Source organism: Chiloscyllium punctatum, chromosome 29, assembly GCF_047496795.1.
Source record: "Chiloscyllium punctatum isolate Juve2018m chromosome 29, sChiPun1.3, whole genome shotgun sequence".
NCBI lineage: Eukaryota > Metazoa > Chordata > Chondrichthyes > Orectolobiformes > Hemiscylliidae > Chiloscyllium > Chiloscyllium punctatum.
Window position 1 is genome coordinate 80,917,011 of NC_092767.1, and position 16,586 is coordinate 80,933,596.

Genomic DNA, 16,586 nt, shown 5'->3' on the forward strand with positions numbered 1-16,586 from the left:
ATCACCTGGCCTATATCCCTCCAAACCGAACCATATGCTGTTTAAGTGTTGCAATTGTACCAGCCTCCATCACTTCTTCTGGCAGTTCATTCCAAACACATACCACCCTCTGCGTGAAAAAGCTGCCCCTTAGGTCTCTTTTATATATTTCCCCTCTCACCCAAAACCTGGACTCCCCACCCCAGGGAAAAGACTTTGTCTATTTATCCAATCCATGCCCCTCATGATTTTATAAACCTCTATAAGGTCACCCTTCAGCCACCGAGGAAACAGCCCCAGCCTCTCCCTGTAGCTCAAACTCTCCAACCCTGGCAACATCTTTGTAAATCTTTCCTAAACCCTTTCAAGTTTCACAACATCCTTCCAATAGGAAGGAGACCAGAATTGCATGAAATATTCCAAAAGTGGCCTAACCAATGTCCTGTACAACTGCAACATGACCTCCCAACTCCTGTACTCAATACTCTGACCAATAAAGGAAAGCATACCAAATGCCTTCTTCACTATCCTATCTACCTGTGACTCTACTTTCGAGCAGCTTTGAACCTACACTCCAAGGCCTCTTTGTTCAGCAACACTCCCCAGGACTTTACCATACAGTGCATAAATCTTGCTCTGATTTGCTTTTCCAAAATGCAACATCTCACATTTACCTAAATTAAACTCCATCTGCCATTCCTCAGCCCATTGGCCCATCTGATTAAAATTCTGTTGTAATCTGCCTACTCTTCACTTTTCACCTGTTAATCAATCCTTAATCTATGCTCCAACCCCATGCATTTTCATTTTCTTTCCTAACCTCATCTGTGGTTCTTTATAAAAAGGATTCAGAAAATCCAAAACACCACATCCACTGTGCCACTAGCATCCTTAAAACTCTATCAGGTTTGAAAAACATAATTTTTGCATTACTAAATCAATGTTGGCTGTGCTCAGTCAATTGATCTGGCCCAATCAGGGAGCCCTGGCTGACAGATAATAACGGGAGTGTTAGACATTCTGTTCACTCAGAACTGGCTCTAAGGGGGCTGAATCAGTGTAAAGGACTCTCCACTTGTAAATAAAGAGTGACTTGGTGACAGGTTACCAGCCTGTGTGGAGTTATTTCACTTGTCCTGGTGCAAGACGGTGCAGGTTCAAGAGATGTCAGTCTTTTGGGATCTATCAGCTGAGTGATGAGCTATTCTGTATGTGCTAAGTTTGGCTTAGAATCAGACCTGAGGAATACCATAAGGTGGTATGTAGTTTATGAGGACTGCTTAGTAAGATACAGGTAGAAATATTGCTGGGCCTTATCACCAGAATCCCTCCAAAAAACTTGATGCAATTCACTCTTCGCCAAAGAAATGTAAGACTGAGTCCAAAGTATTTATTTAACTTCTCTGCCATTTAATGAGTTTTGAGAAGATTTGTAGCTCAGGTTGAGGTTCTGGATGTAAATTTGCTTGCTGCGCTGGAAGGTTTGTTTTCAGACGTTTCGTCACCATATTAGGTAACATCATCAGTGAGCCTCCAGTGAAGCACTGGTATTAGTGACCTGCTTTCTATTTATGTATTTAGGTTTCCTTGGGTTGGTGATGTAATTTCCTGTAGTGATGTCTTTCACTGTTCTTTTTCTCAGAGGGTGGTAAATGGAGTCTAAGTCAATGTGTTTGTTGTTAGAGTTCCGGTTGGAATGCCATGCTTCTAGGAATTCTCGTGCATGTCTCTTGTTTGGCTTGTCCTAGGATGAATGTGTTGTTCCAGCCAAAGTGGTGTCCTTCCTCATCTGTATGTGAGGATACTGGTGTGAGAAACAAAGCCCACTCACTTCAATAATTTCAGTCCGAGACAAGATCTGAATCAGTAGTGCCATTTATTTTACACTTGCAAGTGGGTGTGATGTCCCTTTCTCAAGGCAAGGGACATACACACACTAAATTCAATTCATACATAACATTTATATGATTTGATGTCTATTGTTTTACACTGCTCCCTCCCCTGCTTACATCGTCCACTTCCCTAAGACCGGCCCCCATTACCCCTGTTTGCCTCTTGCCTTATCCGGCCTTGTCTGTGATAAAATGCTTATTTCTGGTCTCACAAGGCTGTTTGACCTTACCCTGTTATAGGTCATTGTTAGGCATATCCCTTCTTCATCATTATCTACCCCCTTCATCTGTGTCTTTCCCGAGGCCGTTCTGATCCCTATGACCCTTTTAATTGGGGTTTGTTCCTGTGTTTTTGTAAAAGTGGGAAGCACATGTTTCTACCCACTGTTTGTACAGGCGTATCTAGCTTAACTTCATCCCCTCACAACATCTTATCTACTTGCCCATAATGTCTACCTTCTGACATAGAGTTTTAGCTAATACAAAAACAATTATATATTTCCTCCACATTGTTTCCATTCTTGTTGACTCAGCTCGTGGCTAAAACAATTACACACTGGTGTGAGTTCACCTCCTTTGTAAGATGGAATTGCATAATTGCAGAAGTAACATTAATCCACCATATCCCACAATTCCCCCTCTTTCTTTAATTACCATTTGTTATCTTCTGCAAATATTTTATTTCTAAGCATCGCTCCCGAAATTCACAAGCATCATCCCGGAGATTTCATCCATCTTGGTCTCACTCATCTGCTCATTATTTAGTCGATAAAGTCCTTCAGCCTGATTCCCTTTTAGGGGCATCTGTTTCATCAAGGCTGTTTCAATCAGCCTTTGGGTGAGCCCTCGTATACAGGGTATGATCATTTTTATTAATTGTTACCCACCAAAAGAGAGCTGGCACAAAGCCTGCTGCAATCTGGTTACGAGCCTTGAATTCATCAGGTAGCCCCCTAGGGACTCCTACCGAATCAAGATAAATCCTGTCATCGAAAGAAGTGTCTAACAGTAATCTCTTACCCCTTCCCTTTTTCCCTCCTTTGTTTTCCTTCTCAAATGCCAGGGTAAATGGAATTGCCAACTGTACAATTGCACATATCCCTCTCCAATCTGGAGATAGCGTGGGTCTCAATATTTTGCCTCCACAGTACCACCACAGATCCGCTCGGGGAACCTTTAATGCTGAGTAGTTCCCTCCCTTCTCCGTTTCGGTGACATTCTTAATCTCTGTACATAGTTTCAGCTCCCCCAAATCTTTCGACTGACTTGTACCTCGTCTACACACACGATGTGTGATTTCCAACTGCGGCAGAAAACAGGGGGGGATCTTTTACATCTTTCTTCTCCAAGGGAGGGAACATCAGTGATAGGGAGGTACAATTCCTATCATTCCACGCAGTCTCATCCTGATACAGGGCTATCATACATTTCATGCCCTTCCTGTCTCGCTTCCACCCGAGCGGAAAGGGAACCACCTGGGCCACTGGCCGACCGGAGGCACATGCATAGCAATTGCTCTTGTTCAGACTTTTCACAGTATACTTTACCCATTCAACCCAGGCATTTGCATCCCCGTACCCAGTTTCTATTTCAATGGTCTGTTTCAAGTCCTTTACCTCTATAAATTTTACTACTTTAGGATCATCGGGAGGGGTGAAAGATTGTATCTTATTACCCAGTAGTTCTACCCGTTTTCCCTGTCCTACACTAATTCGAAAACAATAGCCCAAGAAATCCTTCCCATTTGCTTTCATTTCTATCCTAAGCATTTCATTTCATTGTATCTCATAGGTGCCCCCCCCCACCCAGGATTGTTTCGTGCCATGTGGTTTTCCTTATCATTAGGTATATTGGGTTACACTTTTTATCAGGACAATCACGAGCTGGTCGGAAGGGGGCCCGGTGTACTGTGACGAGACCATTATACTAAGTACCATCCCCAAGGCCATCCCCAGAGGACTTAAGATGTATCTCAGAGCTGCGGTACTGTCTCTGATTATCTACATCCCCACAATTTACTAAGCTACATACATCAGCGTCTATTACTTGTGGGTTATCAGATTCAGGAACCGTTAATAATACATATGAAAATGATATTTGATGAAATGCCAATACTAAGAGAGCTAGCATCATATCTCTAGCAGCATTCCCAGTATTCTAACCATCATGCTGAATATACAATCTTACAGAAATAATCCCGCGCTCGCGTCGCCACTGTATAATCAGTTACTCAAAGTCTCTTTAGTCTGAGTTTCAGCGGATCTTGCGTTGATTCGACTGTCCAGACTTCTTCCTCCACGGGAGGGTCCACTGGCCCTTTGATCCGAGTGTAGCGAGTCCAGCCTTTCCCCACCGTCCTTATTGCCGTTTTGGTCGTCAAAAGAGCCTGGTACGGCCCTTCCCAGTCCGGCTGCAATTTAGTCTCTGTCCATGATTTTACTAAGATTCAATCTCCCGGCCGGATGGGATGAATGGTGCATTCAAGGGCTGGAGTCTGTGCCAATAAACCCTGTTTCCTTAGGAAAGACAAAGAGGAGGACAAACCCAGTATATACTTCTTTAAAAACAAATCTTTAGTTTCGGGAATTGGCAATTCTCCATTCGTTCCCAAGTAAGGTAATCCAAATAAGATTTCATAGGGGGATAGTCCCAAATCTTTCCCTGGGGCTGTTCGTACTCGCAAGAGAGCTATAGGTAAACATTTGATCCAAGGGAGTCTGGTTCCTATTATCAGTTTAGAGAGCTGTCGTTTGAGTGTTTGGTTCATTCTCTCAACCCTTCCCGATAATGGCGGGTGCCATTGAGTATGGAACTCCCAGGAAATTCCCAACCCTTTCATTACCCCCCCCCCCGTAATACTTTAGAGGTAAAGTCAGTTCCTTGGTCGGAATCAATATGGTTCACGAGCCCATATCGGGGAATTATGTGCTCCAATATTGTTTTAGACACTCCACTCGCAGTGACGGTAGCTAGGGGGTATGCCTCAACCCAACCAGATAAATGATCTACTCTGACCAACATATATTTTAGTCTCCCTACCCTGGGAGTTCAGTATAATCTACTTGTATACTCTGGAAAGGTCTCAATCCTGGGTCTCTTCCTCCCGGGGTCTGTTTTCTCAAGACTTTCTTATTTACCTTTCTGCATATGATACATCCCTCACATATTTGTTTAGCAATTGTTTACATTCCTTTACATCCATATTCCCTAAGAACTAAATCACACATTGCTTGTACTCCCCAATGCCTGCCTTGGTGTAGGACAGCCATAATCTCTCGCATCATCATTTTGTTTAACATTTCCCTTCCATCAGGTAACCTCCAAGGCCCGTCTGCTGTTTTTACAGCCCCTAAATCTCTCAATTCTTTTTCTCCACTTTCAGTAAATATAGGAGCTTCCCAAGGACCTGGGACAGTAGGTATTAGGGAATGAATCGCCACTTCTTGTGGATTCAGGGCTGCTTCCTTAGCCACCTCATCGGCTAATCTATTTCCCCTAACTTCTAGTTCATTTCCTTTCTGATGACCATTTACATGCACTACTGCTATTTCTCGGGGGAGTAATAGGGACTCCAAGACTCGTTTAATCAATTCTTCATGTACTAATCCCTTCCCCCACCTCTGGGTTAATACTCCCAAAACCACTCCCTTATCCACGGTAGCAAAGAGGTGGAAAGGTTTATCTAGGGAAGGTAGGGCTAACACAGGGGCATGGATCAAATCTCTTTTGAGTTTCTCAACTAGTTCTTTTTCCTCCTCATCCCAACTTAGACATTTGGGTTCCCCCCTCTAATAGTTTGAGATATAATTTCTTAGTCTCCAGTGCATAGGAATCAATCCACAATCTGCAATAACCCGTTAGACCTAAAAATTTGCGTAACTCCCTTTTAGTGCTGGGCAGTGGCATTCCCACTATTCCCTCTATCCGTTCCGGGCTTATCTTTCGCTTTCCCTCACTAAATGTCCCAAGTACTTCACTTCTTGCTCCACATATTGTAGTTGGGTTTTAGATACTCGCAGTCCCTGCTGGCCCAGGAAATTCAATAATTTGTTAGTGGCTTCTACTACTCTTTCTCTTCTTTTTCCTGTTACTAAGAGGTCGTCTACATACTGCAACAGGGTAGTCCCCTTGGGGCTGCTAAATTTCTCCGATACTTGTTCTAACATCTGTCCAAATAAATTCGGGGATTCCGTAAACCCCTGGGGAAGCACAGTACACTGGTATTGCTGTTGCTGTCCTGTCTTAGGGTCTTCCCACTCAAAGGCAAACAAATTCCTACCTTCCTCTGCCAAGGGACAAGCCCAAAAGGCATCCTTTAAATCTATCACACTAAACCATTTGTGGTCATGAGGGATCTCACTTAATAAGGTATAGAGGTTTGGCACCACTGGGTGCCTGATCAGTACTATTCGATTTAATGTTCTCAAATCCTGCACCAATCGATAATTTCCATTGGATTTCCGCACTGGTAGAATTGGGGTATTATAAGGAGACATACATGGCTCCAACAATCCATCTCTTATCAATCCTTCAATTACTGGCTGCAGTCCTCGTTTACCTTCTATGGAAATGGGATATTGTCGCTCACAGACAATGTCCCCTTTCCTTTTTAAATTTATTTCAAGGGGGGGATCTGTAGTTTTCCACGATTCCCTTCTCTAGCCCATACAATAGGGTCTATCTCTCTCTCCATATCCTCTGTCAACATTGCCATTTGGACAACTAATTCTTTTTCCTGAATTCCAATCCCCAGTCCTAAGAGGATAATTAAATCTCTCCCTAGTAAGTTACTTCCTATATCAGGGATATACAACAATTCCCCTTTGACCCTATCCTTAGGACCTTCTATCATCATAGGTTCAAATACTGGAACAGTAAATCCCTCCCCTTTAACCCCTGAAACAGTAATTGACCGTGTCGACATTTCTACTTTCTTTGGTTTAAAATTCAGCGATGACCGTGCTGCCCCCGTATCTACGAGGAAGACTACCTCTTCCTTATAGGGTCCCACCTTCAGGTTTATCAAGGGATCCTGGTGGGCCCCCGAGGGCAGGAACCCCTGACACCCCTATTCTTCATCAAAATTCATAAGCGGAATTGCCCTCTCTTCCCTTTTCAGAGCCGGACATTCCTGCTTAAAATGCCCTATCTTTCCGCAATAATAGCATCCCGCCTGTGGAGACCTCCAGCTCTGCCCCTGTCGCTCGAACCCTCTATCAAATACTCCCCCTTGTCCTCTCCCTCTCTCTCTCCCTTTCCCCCTTGTCCTCTCTGCCCTACATGCTGCCACCCACCGCTCCAGTTGCTCAATATTGGTTCCATTCTTTTCTTAACTACCTCATCAACCGTAGCTGCCATCATTTTCACCTTCTGTTTCTGTCTCTCATCCTCTCTCTTTACAAACACTTTCTGTGCCTCTCTTAACAATTCATCTAATGGCTTTTCACTCCACCCTTCTATCTTCTGTATCTTTCTCTGTATGTCTGGCCATTCCTTTGTCACAAAAATGTACTTTCAAAAGACCCTGTGCCACTGGGTCCTCAGGGTTCATTCCAGAATATTTCCGCATTGAGTCTCTTAATCTTTGCAAGAAAGCTGAGGGAGTCTCATCTTTCTCCTGTCTAACTTCAAAGGCTTTAGTCAAATTCTGTGACTTCGGAACTGCCTCTTTTATTCCTTTTAGAATCAGGTCTTTCAATTCCCTCATTTCTTCTCTATGCTCCGGATTTTGATTTTCCCACTGGGGGTCTCTGAGGGGAAACTTCACCTCTCCCTGTCCAGCATCCCCATCTCCAATCGGATGTTCCCTGTCCCATATTTTAATGGCTGCTCCCCATATAAGTCCCCTTTCTTCCCCAGTAAATAGTATATTCAAAATAGACATTAACTCAGCCCAGGTATACAGACTGCGCCCCAAAAATTGATCAGTTTGTTCAGACAACCCTACCAGATCCTCAACCAGGACCTTCATTTCTTTTTTAAATATTCTGACCTCCCCACTGCTGAGGGGGACACTTACAAACCCAATCTTTGTCCCCTATTGGTACCTCCCGAAGGGGATAAGTCATTACGTTCTTCCCCTCTTTCTTTTTTTTTAATGAAATATTGCAATATTTCTAGCTCCCCATAACTTCAAACACCAATTCATCAATTCATGCTTGACTAACTTTAAAGCCTGTTCCAAATTTGTAAATATATTTATATATTTACGTTCATTTATTCAGTATTTAATATTCAAAATGTAAAATGCATACAGTTCTCAATTTTGAAATCCACTGTAATCACCCAGTTTTAGTCCCTTAATTTAAATCCAAAATTAGTTTTCTTAAGTAGTCCTGACCAATCATTGCTCAATTACAATACTATAGGTCGTGAAATAATCAGAGCTGCCTTAAAATTATTTGTCTATTCAAGTTTAAAGAAAAAAACTTCTAATGCATGAACAATGGCCGAATCCAAGGTCACAGATATTAACCATAGGATCTTGTTTTTACTACAATCTAATGTTGAACTGAAACTTCAACTGTCCTCCATAAATCGCTTTCATGTAAAGATAAAAGAGATTAGTTAGAAACTGATAGTAAGGCAGTCGTGACCTGTAAGAAGAACAGGAGTTATCATTCTTTTTTTTTCATAATCTCTATAGAATCCTTAACCTTTAAAGAAATCATGTTAAGTTTCCATAATAAGAATCAGATTCAAAACAGTCCCGGAACTCAAGCTCCAGGGAATAAAACGCAAACATTCAATCACCAACAAACAAATGTGTATTCAAACCAAATCACAAAGGGTTAAACTTTCGACCAGCTGTACAGCTCTCTTCATTCTCTCTCTCTCTCTCTCACTCATTGACAAATAAATTCAGATATTTACAAACCCAGTCTTTGTCCGACCTGAATTTTGGCCAAAAGAGGCGGGACAAAGAATGGATTCCTTAGTCCATACGAAGCAACAATATTTAATCATCTTTTTCCCCTGTACAAGTATTATTTTGCCAATTCCACAACATCCTCCCCAAAGAACTTTCTGGAGGTATGTTGTAAGGGACCCCGCCTCCAATTCCATTGCTTTTTCCTTCTTTTGTTTTTCCCGGAGGCTTTTTCCTTACCCACGGCACAACCCATATTGAGTTCCTTCGTTGGTCCCTTATTAACTACTAAAACTCAATCCCGGCCACCAAGGCAATACTTAAAAGTCAGGTTTCTTACCTTGGTCTGTGCACAGAGTTGCCTGGTCCCTTTGTGCCGTATTGTCTATCGAGCTCCTATCACTGTCTGATTCAGATGTCTCTCTTGTGGGATTCGTACCAGTCGCCCAAGGGAGCAGACCAAACCAGGACACGAGACCGCTCCTCAATGGGGAACGGGACGCGTCTTCCCAGTGTCCAAGGCCAGCCACTCCCCCCGGTGATGGAAGAAAATCCCGGACGAGCCCCCAATTGTGAGAAACAAAGCCCACTCACTTCAATAATTTCAGTCCGAGACAAGATCTGAATCAGTAGTGCCATTTATTTTACACTTGCAAGTGGGTGTGATGTCCCTTTCTCAAGGCAAGGGACATACACACACTAAATTCAATTCATACATAACATTTATATGATTTGATGTCTATTGTTTTACACTGCTCCCTCCCCTGCTTACATCGTCCACTTCCCTAAGACCGGCCCCCATTACCCCTGTTTGCCTCTTGCCTTATCCGGCCTTGTCTGTGATAAAATGCTTATTTCTGGTCTCACAAGGCTGTTTGACCTTACCCTGTTATAGGTCATTGTTAGGCATATCCCTTCTTCATCATTATCTACCCCCTTCATCTGTGTCTTTCCCGAGGCCGTTCTGATCCCTATGACCCTTTTAATTGGGGTTTGTTCCTGTGTTTTTGTAAAAGTGGGAAGCACATGTTTCTACCCACTGTTTGTACAGGCGTATCTAGCTTAACTTCATCCCCTCACAACATCTTATCTACTTGCCCATAATGTCTACCTTCTGACATAGAGTTTTAGCTAATACAAAAACAATTATATATTTCCTCCACATTGTTTCCATTCTTGTTGACTCAGCTCGTGGCTAAAACAATTACACACTGGTGTGAGTTCACCTCCTTTGTAAGATGGAATTGCATAATTGCAGAAGTAACATTAATCCACCATATCCCACACTGGTGAAAGTGAGTCATGTCATTTCTCTATCTACAGAAAAATTCTAATATCTCTGCTTGTAATGTTCCCACATTTGTCTTTTTAAAAAATTCATTCATATAATGTAGGCATCAGTATTGCCCTTCCTGAATTACCCCTGAGGTGGTGGTGTGCTGCCTTTTTGAACTACTGCAGTTTGTGAGGTGCAGGTAGACCCACAATACACTTAGTGAGGTAGTTCCAGGATTTGAGGAGGATGAAGGATATTTAGGGAGGTTTTCTGGGAAGGGGAAGTTGTAGTTCATCTTTAGAGGTTAAATTTTCTATAGTTTTGTCGAATCAACACAACATGGTAAACTTACTTTGCATGATGTGTTCCTGATTTTAACATCACCATTGAATAGTCTTCCCACCAGCAGATGGAGCTCCCTCAACTGCACACCCCAGAACTGGTGAAGCTGTGTTTAAATAGGGAAAGAGGGGAGCTGAAAGAGGTTAGGAAATTAATTACAGACCTTACAGCTCCATGCCAATGGTGGATAGATTAATAGGCTGAATTAGGGGAGAGCAGAGGTCTTGTTACAATGAAAGGGAAGGTTGTAAGGGGCTGGAAGAGGTTATCGCGATAAGGAGGAATTATAGAGTCATAGAGCCATAGAACCATTCAGCATGGAAACAGACCCTTCGGTCCAACTTGTCCATGCCGACCGGACATCCTAATCTGATCTAGTCCCATTTGACAGCATTTGGCTCATATCTCTCTCAACCCTTCCTAGTTTAAAGTTAAAACTCACACAACACTAGGTTATAGTCCAACAGGTTTAATTGGAAGCACACTAGCTTTCGGAGCGATGCTCCTTCATCAGGTGATTGTGGAGGACTCGATCGTAACACAGAATTTATAACAAAAATTTGCAGTGTGATGTAACTGAAATTATACATTGAAAAATTGATTGTCTGTTAAGCCTTTCATCTGTTAGAATTCATCTGTTAGAAAGTAACCCAAAAGAAAATCATCAGCTAAATAACATTTTTAGCTTTCATGTTGAAAGAGAAGAGTAAACTATTTTTTGAACACTTTAAAAGCTCAGGTGCACATTACCTCTTTTATAATCATCTTTTCTTTTTTACACAAATCAGTGCTATTACAATGTTGAGAAATAATCAATTTTTCTTCACTTTGTGAGAAAGCATCTTGGAGTCTGGGTGGGATGCTCTTTGGAGAGTTGGTGAGGACTTTTTGGATTGATTGGCCTGTTTCCACACTGTAGGGATTCTTTTCTATTGATATTTGTTATTTTTCCAGTAGCAGAATGGAGCAGAGGGTTGAGGGAGAGACAGATTCACAGAGATGGTGAAGGGCAAGAAGGGGAGAGGAAAGGAGGTTGGAAAGGGAGCAAGAAGAGACAGGGAACTAAAGTATGAATTGGGAAGGAGAAAAATCAGAAGTATAGAAGATAAATTAAATACTACATGTGAATGGCCAGCAAGTATAGCTATCATCTCTTGGAATAGACATAAAAGTATTGCTAGCAAACTTTCCAGTCAGTTTCAACTCTATCTTAAGCGACCCAACAAAAAATGTGTACAATTTACACCAGGTTGTAGTCGAATTGAACAGTTTTTGTTCTGTTTTCCGTTGGAAAGTAAAATACTCTCTTTGCTGCTTCTCTGAATTGCTGTCTTTGTGTTGTGTCTCCGTTTCCCTGTGCACGATGGAGCGAATGGCTACCTCCTGTACCGTGACCATCCTACGATTCTGTGAATTCGTAAAATCAAAATCAGACTCCGGCGGATAACTTCAATCTCATTCTGGGCGGGCGGTCACTGCTCCGCCATTGGTTCTCTACCTTGACATCTCCCATTTCAATTGGCCAGAAATGCAGAGGTTTTCAGTAGGGGGCTGGGATCTTCCCATTCCCCCGGGATATAGGGACTGAGCTTCGGCTGAGGAACTGCAGCTGGTCCCAAACAAAACCGGAGGAGAGATTTGCCCAGGAACCGGAGACAAGGAGATGTGTCTGAGTGGATTAAAAAACCTGACAGTCATCGTGATGTTCATTCTGATCCCCAAGCCCGAGGTGCGTGCTTCTGCATGTCACTTAGAGTGCATCAAAACTCCAGTCTCTGGAGCTGCATCGGTGTCTCACACTCTTATTTGATTACTGCAATGAAATATTTCAATTGAAAATTTATGGATCCTTGTTGACTATCGGTCTGGTTGCTAGATTTACTGTAATTGGGAACCTGAGTCTGTGCAGTTTCTGATGTTGTTGTTAGAGAGCTAATAGTTGTCAAAGATTATTTTGACAGTACAATTTTGAATCCAGAAAACCTTTTACTATTTAACAGTGACCCTGCAGACTGACCTGCACAAAGAGATATAGTTTGTGCCACAGGATTGAGAATTGAGTTGCCGGCTGTTAATGTAATTTGATGCAGAAAGACAAAAGCAGGAATAGTGGGACCTGCAAAGCTAAAAGGAGTGGTATCACTATGGGCTCTCTTCAAATGTACACACTTACCCTGAAGAGCACTGTCCTGCGGTCATTCATGTAATCGCTAGGGAAAGAATGTCCTATGGGAGTTAGTTACAGCTCGGGGTTTCTGTTTTCTTGTATGTGTGTATGTATGATTGCCTCTCCCCCCCCCCCACCCCCACCCCACACACACTCTCTTTCCTTCACAGTTCTGCACACACATGCACATACATACACGCGGGCGCGCGCGCGCGTCCATGGGGTGAATGTGTATTTGCAGATTTGTATTTGCAGATACATTCTATCTTGTTCAAAAAGCACACAATCTGTAGGGAGTCATTACATGTGACATTTTATAAATTCCTACTTTGGTAATAGAACCAGTCTGACTCAAAATTGGGATGCAGACAGACTCTAACCTCACACCTTTAATGAGCTGAGCTGAGATGTCACCCTTTTTTCCGAAGTTAAAAATCACACAACGCCAGGTTATAGTCTAACAGGTTTAATTGGAAGCACTAGCTTTCAGAGCACCGCTCCTTCATCAGGTGGTTGCGGAGGACACAGTTGTAAGACACAGAATTTATAGTTTTTTTCTAAAACCTTGTTATCTCCGAACGTGACTTGAAAGTAGTTTAGGGATTTGCATATTAATGAATTGAAATCTGCAATCCTATTCTTAAGTGATTGAAGACTGAACCACAATCTAGGTTTGTTCAATACATTGCATTAGTTGTATGGCACTTTGATCTTTTACTATAAGTTCCTTGTCCAATGATCCTACCCCACTAGCTACCTGATGAAGGAGCAGTGCTCCAAAAGCGTGTACTTCCAAATAAACCTATTGGACTCTAACCTGGTGTTGTGTGATTTTTAATTTTGTCCACCCCAGTCCAATACCAGCATCTCCACATCATTCTCCACCCTGACTCCCCATTGGTCATTCTGCATTCAGCTACTATAGAGCAGAAAATCAAGACTTCCTGCGAACAGCAGGACCCAGCAACTGCCTCTGCTGCAGCTTGGCATTAGGTGTCTGTTCAGTTGATATAGCTTATGAATCAACCATGGCAGAGCAGGCTTGAGGGGGTGAACAGCCTATTCCTATTTCTTACGGTGTTAATATGGAACACACATATTCCCTTTGAGAGCACTTTCTGCACTCATGAGAAGGGTGAATATGTCACCAGTGGGTCATTGTGAGCTGGACCATCAATACCAACAAGAATCCTTGTGATGGGAGAGGTGTGGGGAAGAGACTTAGTGAAGGATCACAGTCTGTTCAGATGAGTTGTAGAGTGCTTAACACTGATGACCCATGGAATGGTATAGCTCTTCCAACCAAAATGTTTAAATAGTGGGACAGCAGCTGTCACTGGACCATTAATCTAGAGGGTTGGAGTTATGATACCAAAGCATAGGTTCCCAGTCACTTGGTAAGGAAATTAAATTAATGATATTCTATAAATTGGAATAAAAAGGGGTGGAAACCATGAAACTACTCAATTGTTGAAAAAAAATCCACCTTGTTCACTAATATCTTTACCTGGTCAGGCCTTCACATGACTAGACCCACGGTGATGGGACTGACTCTTCATAGGTCCCTGAAACATCCTGGCAATCCATATGGTAATGAGTTGAAGCCTCAAAGACAGCTGAACATTGTACAGGGAAATGGAATAAGGAATATAGTGGATAGCTAGGGGCTGATGGGAGATTATAAATGTGCTGTTGACAGTAAGTTAGGTGACAAAGTAAATGAATCAGATGAAAGCAGAAAGTTATAAAAGTGCATTGATTGATCAAGGGTCAATATTGTGGCAAATGGTGTTCAGTGTGCAAAAGTGTGAGCCAACCACTTCGGTTTCAAACACTTTCTAAATGGGGAGATGCTCAGAACTGAGCCAGGAAGATTTAGGGATCTAAGTACAGAATTTGCTAACACTTAGTGGACAGCTGAGACATTGCCAAGTGTCGGGGGTTATCCTGTCATCTCTAGAAATTAAAGATTAATCTCCTGAACTCTCTGGTCAGCAACAACACAACTGTGTATGTTCTTATATTTACTTTGAACATTTCCATATATTAATGGTGTAACTATTGATGATAGAATAAAAGTTGTTTGACTGGTGTTGGGGCAATTAACATTAAACTGTGATGTGGTGAAACATCTAGAAATAATTTCATAAAGAAATGGCAACTTGAGGTCATGAAAAAATCATGGAATGTTGGCCTTTATCTCAAGGACTCAAAGTGAAAAGCTCATCGTTGCGAATCAGCTGCCCAGAGCTGTGCTGGACCCCACAAATGGGTTTCATTCTAGATACAGTACCTCATAAGTCCATTGGAAGGCACGCAGAACCCTTTCACCAGAATGATACCATAACAGCCGTCCTTGAGTAGCTTGGAATCTACCAGAATTGGCCTCAATCTCCCGATGGCCAAAGAAGGCATTCCCATCAACAATTTTTTAAAATAGTATATGGAAGTGACATTGTTGAAAGCCAGGGGTGTGGTGCAAGCAGGTTAGGGACCACAGTTTCAAGTATATTGACCAAGAGAGGAAAAAGTGAGGACTGCAGATGCTGGAGATCAGAGTCGGGAGTGTGGTGCTAGAAAAGCACAGCAGGTCAGGCAGCATCCGAGGAGCAGGAGAATCGAAATTTTGGGCATAAACCCTTCATCAGGAATGAAGCTTGTGGGCTGGGGGAGGGGGGTTGCTGAGAGATAAATGGGAGGGAGGGATGGGGTTGGGGGGGAGGATAGCTGGGGATGTGATAGACAAATGAAGGTGGAGGGTGAGGTGATGGGTCGGAGAGGAGGGTGGAGTGGATAGGTGGCAAGGAAGATGGACAGGTCAAGAGGGCAGTAGTGAGTTGGAGGCTTGGGACTGGAATAAGTTGGGGGGAGGGGAAATGAGGAAACTGGTGAAATCCACATTGATCCCGTGTGGTTGCAGGGTCCCAAGGCGGAAGATGAGGCATTATTTCTACAGGCGTTAGGCGGCTAGGGTTTGGCGTAGGGTCTCATCTACATTGGAGAGACATAATGCCAACTAGCAAGTCATTTCAGAGAACATCTCTGGGACACCCATACCAACCAACTGCAATGCCCCATGGCTAAGCACTTTAACTCCACCCCTCTCCCACGCCACCAAGGACATGCTGGTCCTGGGCCTCTTCCATCACCAAACCCTAACCACCTGACGCCTGGAAGAAGAATGCCTCATCTTCCACCTTGGGACCTTGCAACCACACAGGATCAATGTAGATTTCACCAGTTTCCTCATTTCCCCTCCCCCCATTTCATCCCAATCTCTAGCCTCCAACTCGGCCCCGCCCTCTTGACCTGTCCATCTTCCTTCCCACCTATCCGCTCCACCCTCCTCTCTGTTCAATCACCTACCCCCCGTCTTTATTTACCTATCACATTCCCAGCTAACTTTCCCGCAGCCACACCCCCTCCCATTTATCTCTCAGCCCTGCCCCCCCCAAGCCTACAAGCTTCATTCCTAATGAAGTGCTTCTGTCTGAAACGTCGAATCTCCTGCTCCTTGAATGCTGCCTGACCTGTTGTGCTTTTCCAGCACCGCACTCTCAACATTGACCAAGGGAGACCAAACATGAAAAAGACAACAATTCAGAAAAATGACAACTCAACCATTTTCATTTTTTAAAATTCTTTCTTGGAATGTGGGTCTCGCCAGTTGGACCAGCATTTAATGCCAATCCCAAACTTCCCATGAGAAGGTGGTGGTGAGCTGCCTTGTTGGGTTGCTGTATCCCTTGCACTGGAGAGGTCCATTCAGAGTTAGCAATTGTAGCAAGGGATAACAGAGTAATGTTTTGCAAACTGGATGTACAAGGTAGCTTTAAAAGGGTGATTGAAATGAGCTATTGAGGACAGTTTCCTGTGGTGGGGGAGCCCAGGACAATGAAGTGAGCTCTAAAATCAAAGTCAAGTCTCTTTGGGTGTGAAGTCAGGAAGGATTTCTTCACATGAAGGTCTGTTGGCAATCTGGAATTCTGACCCACCGAAAGGCTATTGAAAATCAAGATCAATTGAAATGTCAAAACTGAAGGTGATAGATATTTGTTAAGT

The 16,586-nt window shown here is 43.0% G+C and overlaps 1 long non-coding RNA gene across 1 annotated transcript; it reads right to left on the bottom strand.

The window, feature by feature from the left end:
* Nucleotides 1-1,838: 1,838 nt before the first annotated feature.
* LOC140454659 (uncharacterized) lies at nucleotides 1,839-10,019 on the bottom strand. The gene is made up of 2 exons (XR_011952739.1): nucleotides 9,080-10,019; nucleotides 1,839-4,387 (listed from the first exon to the last, which is right to left on the bottom strand). It is a non-coding gene; the product is annotated as an uncharacterized lncRNA (long non-coding RNA).
* Between the last annotated feature and the right edge of the window lie 6,567 nt (nucleotides 10,020-16,586).